Here is a 6,598-nt window from a genome sequence, read left to right on the forward strand (position 1 = left end):
AACTAAGGTAAGGTGCTTGGTACCCTCGGGGAAGCTCACGGACTGGTGGGGTGGGTACAGCGACCGTAAAAAGGGCAGGAGAGACGGGGCGTTGAAGTGGTTTTGATTGGGGGATCAGGCATCGTGAAGACGTAGTAGTAAGATCTTGAACAACGTTTTGGTTAAGCTCTTTACATTTAAGGTGTGGAGTTTCAATTTTCATACAAAAATGGGCTAACGAGGGGGTGTAGTTTCTATTTTGTATCTTTGAGAAGATACTTAGCATATTAAGTGACTTATTTTTCTCATACCTAAGGTTAGAAAATGGAGACATGTTTTTTTAACTTTTTTAGTTCCTTATCTGGTTCACAAAAATGATTCCAACATTTCCAGGGCTTAAGAAAATTGCTTTTTTCTCCCCCAGCTGTATTTTGTTTCCTTTGCCCAGATTCCAGCCAAAAAAGATTCGTATCAACGTATTACTTATTCACACTTGTCTTCTGTTGTACCGTTACGGGGGTGAAATAAAAAGAGCTTTTCCTTATGTAGTTTGCTAAGTCACGTGGCCTAAGGATAGTCTATGAATCTTGGAAAAATTGGTCCCTGGGGGATATGCATGGAAAATAGTTACCTGGCTGTAAGATGTTCAGAGCGCAGGACCTGGATATAAATCAGTGTCAGTTGGCTAGATTATTAGAGCCTTTTCTAGTACTCAGTCAATTTTAACACATTTTTATCACTCCAAAAAGTAACCTAGTATGCACTATCAGACACTCCCTGGGTCCCTTTTTCCTCCCAACCCCACAAGACCTTGTGAACCATTAATCTATTTTTTCATACAGATTTGCCTATTCTGGACTTTTCATATTAATAGAATCATACAGTAATACATGGTCTGTTGTGACTGGTTTTTTTGACTCAGCATAATGTTTCAAGGTTCATTCATATACTATCACGTATCAGTACTTTATTCATTTCTGTTGCTGGATAATATTCCGTTGTATGGATACACCAGATTTTATCCATTTATCAGTTGATGGACATCTGGATTGTTTACAAGTTTTTGTGTGCACATACGTTTTTGTGTCTCTTGGGTATATACCAAGGAGTAGAATTGCTGGGCTGTGTAACTCTCTTTTAGTCATTGGCACACAGGTAGAGATAAATGTGTTTCTGCTATGTTAACGTGTTCCTGAAAAACCTCACGTTCAGCAAAATTGTGCAGTTTAAAAAAGCAGAACCTATGGGAAAAATGAGTTAGGGTAGATTACTCAAAATTTATCCTATTTGATAATCAGAACATTAGAATTAAAAAAAAAAAAAAAACAGAACTTCTTTAGTACCTGGGAAGTGCTATCCCTAGGTGGCACAGATGTTTAAGAGCTCAGCTACTAAGCAAAAGGTTGGTTGTTCTAATCCAACCAAAGGTGCCTTGGAAGAAAGGCCTGGTGATCTTCCAAAAGATCACAGCATTGAAACCCTATGGAGTGCACTTCTTTCTACTTATATGCACATGGAGCTGCCATGAGTTGCAGTTGCCTTGTTGGCAAGTGGTTTGGTTTGGTTTTACTTGGAGAATACTTCTTATGCCACCCTACCCTTCAATGGTATTTATGTGCGTTTTTTTAAATAACATATTTTGTTTACATGGTTTTACAGGTGATATCTCAATCGTTTGGTTATATCTTTCCTTTCTCCAGTAACTTCATATCCAGTGATTAAACCTTTTCACTGCTGTTCACATAATGAACCGTTGTGATTACTGAATATTTAAATGAGGATATGTAAGTTATACTAAAGATAACGTCATTTGCAAAAGTCATTCATCACTGCACAAAATAATTTAAAAGAAAATATCTTTCTTCAGGAATTATATTCTTGGAGATGCCGGAAAAATAGCTGGACTGTGGAAGATAATTACTTGAACAACGCAGGGAAGGTAGGATATCTTTCTGTTTTCAAGGTCTTAAAGTAATCCTGGCACAGTAACAGTGAGTTTGAAATGGAGGATTGTCCACACTCAAAATGAATTTATGAATCTAATTTCTTATTTTATGGTTTAAAATCTCATTAACTGGCCTCTTGGGGGAAAAAATAGCTAGTGCTTATTGAATGGGTACTACATTCCAGGTGTTGTGTGAAGCATTTTATGGTGTGTGTGTGTGTGTGTGTTTATAAGCAATATTTATTACAACAGCTTATGAAAGCAGGTACAGACTTTTGCTTTTTGGACCGGTGTCGTCTTTGTTGAGCACCTGCCTGGGTAGTTCTACTAGAATCTTTCATTTGATGTTCCAATATAACGAAATATGTTTCTAGCAACTGGCCCACATTCTTGATGAAGTTTTCCCGCTATGAGTTCTTTCTGTTTTTCGTTTAAGAAGGTTTTGGGGTTTTGAAATTATTGGTGACCAAATCCAAAGATAGTCCTGAATCTGACTCTTTTCCCAAAATTTCAGACCTTTTAGTTAGTTCATACATTGTGCATTTTCACTTTTTGAGTATGGATTGCGATTAGTTAATTATTGCCATGTAACAAATTACCCCCAAATTTGGCAGCTTAAAACAAGAAACACTTGATATTTCAGAGTTTCTGTGGGTCAGGATCTCTCACAAGGTTACAGTCATCTGAAGGCTCAGCTTCCAAGCTCTCTCACTTGGCAGGCTTCAGTTCCCTGCTGGCTATTGGCTGGAGACTTTAATTCTTCTTGGCCACGTGAACTTCATAGACTGCTTGAGTGTCCTCACAACATGGCAGGTGACTTCCCCCAGAGCAAATGATCCAAGAGAGAGAGGCCAAGATAGAAGCTTCGGCCTTAAAACCTAGTCTTGGAAGTGACATCATTAGCTCTGTATCCTTTTAGTCACAAAGACCAGTCCTGGTACAGTGTACGGGGAGACTGTAGAAGGGTATGAGTACCAGGAGATGGAGATTGTGGAGAGCCTTGTTGGAGTCTGGCTACCACACTTTAATTGAATACTCTTTTTGTGCATCAGGGGATTTTATGTTTGACCATCAAGTAAATTGGAAGTATGAGAGCATGTACATCCAAATAAGTACTCCCTTTGCTAAAGTGTGCAGTTTCTTTGTTGCTAATATACACACACAACTTAAGCGATGCTACATAAAACACTTGAATTCCTTTTGGAAAGTTTCTAGGGAGTTTATAAGAAAGCTTATTTTATAGTCAACAGAATACTGTACCTTGGCGGTATATATTTTTATTGGACCCTTTCCACCTTCCTAAGTTCTTCCTAGGTGGAGGTGGTTAGAGAAACTGATTAGAACTAGATTATACCTAGAAACTGGGTGTCGCTGCCTCTAGTGCTTTGCTGTGGGAGCTAACTCACGTGAAAAGGTTGAATCTTCTGTAAATTTAAGGGTTTTTTGAGGAATATAGTATGATTACTTATTAGCAGTTACACAAATATTTGCCTTAGAATGGAGTCAACATATGCAGCATCATTGGAACAGTTTGACCTTATTCCCTAAAGCTTGGTTTTATCTAAGATAATGATTACCCTTTATGTTCCTCCCTTCTCAATCAGTATTTTACACACTTTTTTTTTTTTTTTGAACTTATATGTCCGTTTTGTTATTTAATTGTACTTTAGATGAAGGTTTACCGAGCAAACTAGTTTCTCATCAGTTAGTACACACATTGTTCTATGACACTGGTTAACAAGCCCACAACATGTCAACATTCTCCCTTCTCAACCCTGGGCTCCCTATTAACCAGCTTTCCTGTTCCCTCCTGCCTTCTAGTCCCCACCCAGGGGCTGATGTACTCCTTTAGTCTTGTTTTGTTCCATGGCCCTGTTCAGTCTTTGGCTGAAGGGTGAACCTCAGGAGTGACTTCATTACTGAGCTGAAGGGGTGTCCAGGGGCCATACTCTCAGGGTGTCTCCAGTCTGTCAGGTCAGCAAGTCAGGTCTGTCTTTTTGAGTTAGAATTTTGTTCTACAGTTTTCTCCAGCTCTGTCCAGGCGCTTCTACTGTGATCTGTCAGAGTACTCAGTGGTAGCTGGGTACCATCTAAGTTGTACTGGACTCAGTCTGGTGAAGGCCATGGTGGACGTGGTCCATTAGTCTTTTGAACTAATCTTTCCCTTGTGTCTTTAGTTTTCTTCATTCTTCTTTGCTCCTAAAGGGATGAGACCAGTGGAGTATCCTAGATGGCCGCTCACAGGCTTTTAAGACCCCAGATGCTACTCACCAAGGTAGAATGTAGAACATTTTCTTTATAAACTGTGTTAGGCCAGTTGAGCTAGATGTTCCCCAAGACCATGGTCCCCACAATCCTCAGCCCAATATTTCAGACCCTCAGGGAGTTTGCATATGTCTGTGAAGCTGCCATGACCTTGGCTTGTACAGGTTTTGCTGGTTTCCCCAGCCTTGTGTACTGTCTTACCCTTCACCAGAGTTACTACTTATCTGTTGTCTATTAAGTGTTTTTCCATCCCCATCTCTCCCCTTCCTCGTAACCATGTTCCTTTTTTGTATGTAAACCTTTTCATGGGTTTTTACAGTAGTGGTCTCATATATTTTTCCTTTTTTACAGTCCTTTATTTTTAATAATTTTTATTGTGCTTTAAGTGAAAGTTTACAAATCAGGTCAGTCTCTCAGACAAAAACCCATATACACCTTGAGACGCACTCCCAATTACTCTCACCCTAATGAGACAGCCTGCTCTCTCCCTCCACTCTTGTTTGGTGTCCATTTCACCAGCTTCTAACCCCCTCCACCCTCTCATCTCCCCTCCAGGCAGGAGATGCCAACGTAGTCTCAAGTGTCCACCTGATCCAAGAAGCTCACTCCTCACCAGCATCCCTCTCCAACCCATTGTCCAGTCCAATCCATGTCTGAAGAGTTAGCTTCGGGAATGGTTCCCGTTCTGGGCCAACAGAAGGTCTGGGGCCCATGACCACCAGTGTCCTTCCAGTCTCAGACTGTTAAGTCTGGTCTTATGAGAATTTCAGGTCTGCATCCGACTGCTCTCCTGCTCCCTCAGGGGTTCTCTGTTGATTACACAGTCTTTTGATGGTTCAAAATTAGTACAAGATTTATCAGCAGCTAAAATGAATTGGCACCATAGAAATTTCATGACAGTCCCGGTATTTTTTTTTTTTTCCACCTATTTTCTAAAATCCTAGCTAGCTCCCTTCTCTACCCTTTCTTCAGATAACATAGAGAGATGGTCCAGATAATTTTCTGCTGCTACTACGACTGCTGCTTCTGCCTCAGATTCTTGCTTCTCTTTCTGCTGCCCCCCGCCACCCCCATGGTCTTCTGGTCCTGTTTATGAGCAAAATAGACCTTGTCAGACAATGAGAATGTTCCTAATTGGCAGAATGTTAAATTAGTGCCTGAGATTTGTAATCTTCTGAGGCTTCTTTTTCCTTCATCACAGCTCAAAAGGTCTTTGTTAGCAGAGACATTCTCTACCCCTTTTCCTTTAATGTTTTAGTGCTTTTTTTGATAGTTGGAAAACGCTAGTAACAAAGGTATTAATAAAGAAAGCATGACAAGTTTTGGAATATGTTATGGTAACCCTTTCCATATCAGGCTTGATGCTGGAAAGAAGACACCTCCAAGTTAGCATAAGATAATCTGTGCAAAGCAGGTATAATAATATACCTGAAATCATTTTTGTTCTGAAGTTTTTCTCAGTCATGGTAAATTGAAGGTCTTACCTGTTCTACCTTAGATGATTGAAATCTTTTATAGAAATGTAAATGTATATCATTTTAAAAGAGCTAAGCAATGAAAACCTCATGACTGGAGCTTAAGATCACAATGAGAAGACAGTATGTGTCCAATGATTAAACTCTTTCCACTGCTGTTCACATCATGATTTGCTGTGATTAAGGTATGTGGATGAGGACATTATGAAAAAATGATTATTAGGCTTATGTATATGATGTGGTTTCTGTATATTGATATGTCTGAATGTTTTTCTTTTTAGGAATAAAATTGAGTGGTGTTTTTCTTAGAGAACAGCATTTGTCACATTTATCTGACCAGTAATTTGAAGATTTATATATAAGGTAATGGGTTTATAAATTTGTTATTTTTGACAGAAGAACACAGGAAAGACACGATCTGAGTGCAAAAAACTGACATTTAAGTATGATGTGGGCATTAGAAAAGTTTTCCCTTAATCTTTCACCTTTCAAAGACAGTAATATGTTTTCAAAGCTAATATTATTTTCCAAAACAGTAGATTTGGTTTAGAATAGGCATGGGGGGGGGGATTTTAACTTTTATGGTCATCTTTTCCTAGAAATACTGATGTAATCCTTTTAGCCCTTGAAATTCTTAGCATATGTTCCAAGTTTCAGATTTGCTGAACTATTGGATATTCTGTAAATGACTCTCAGATGTGCCTGTGTATGCAATCATCCTGTAACTTAAGGTTTGTTCAAGAATAGGTAGAAAGTTGGTAGGAAATGGTCAATCTCAAGTCTAATACTGGTTCTGTTATTAATTAGGTATGCTATCTTGGAGTGTTTCACAAATTTGAGGAATGTGTACACCTTGTATGAGGGGGAAATTCTTACGAATACTCACTGTTGACCTAAGTTAATTATGTGTTTATTAAATGTATACAAACATAAA

Source organism: Loxodonta africana, chromosome 5 (genome assembly GCF_030014295.1).
Source record: "Loxodonta africana isolate mLoxAfr1 chromosome 5, mLoxAfr1.hap2, whole genome shotgun sequence".
Taxonomy (NCBI): Eukaryota; Metazoa; Chordata; class Mammalia; order Proboscidea; family Elephantidae; genus Loxodonta; species Loxodonta africana.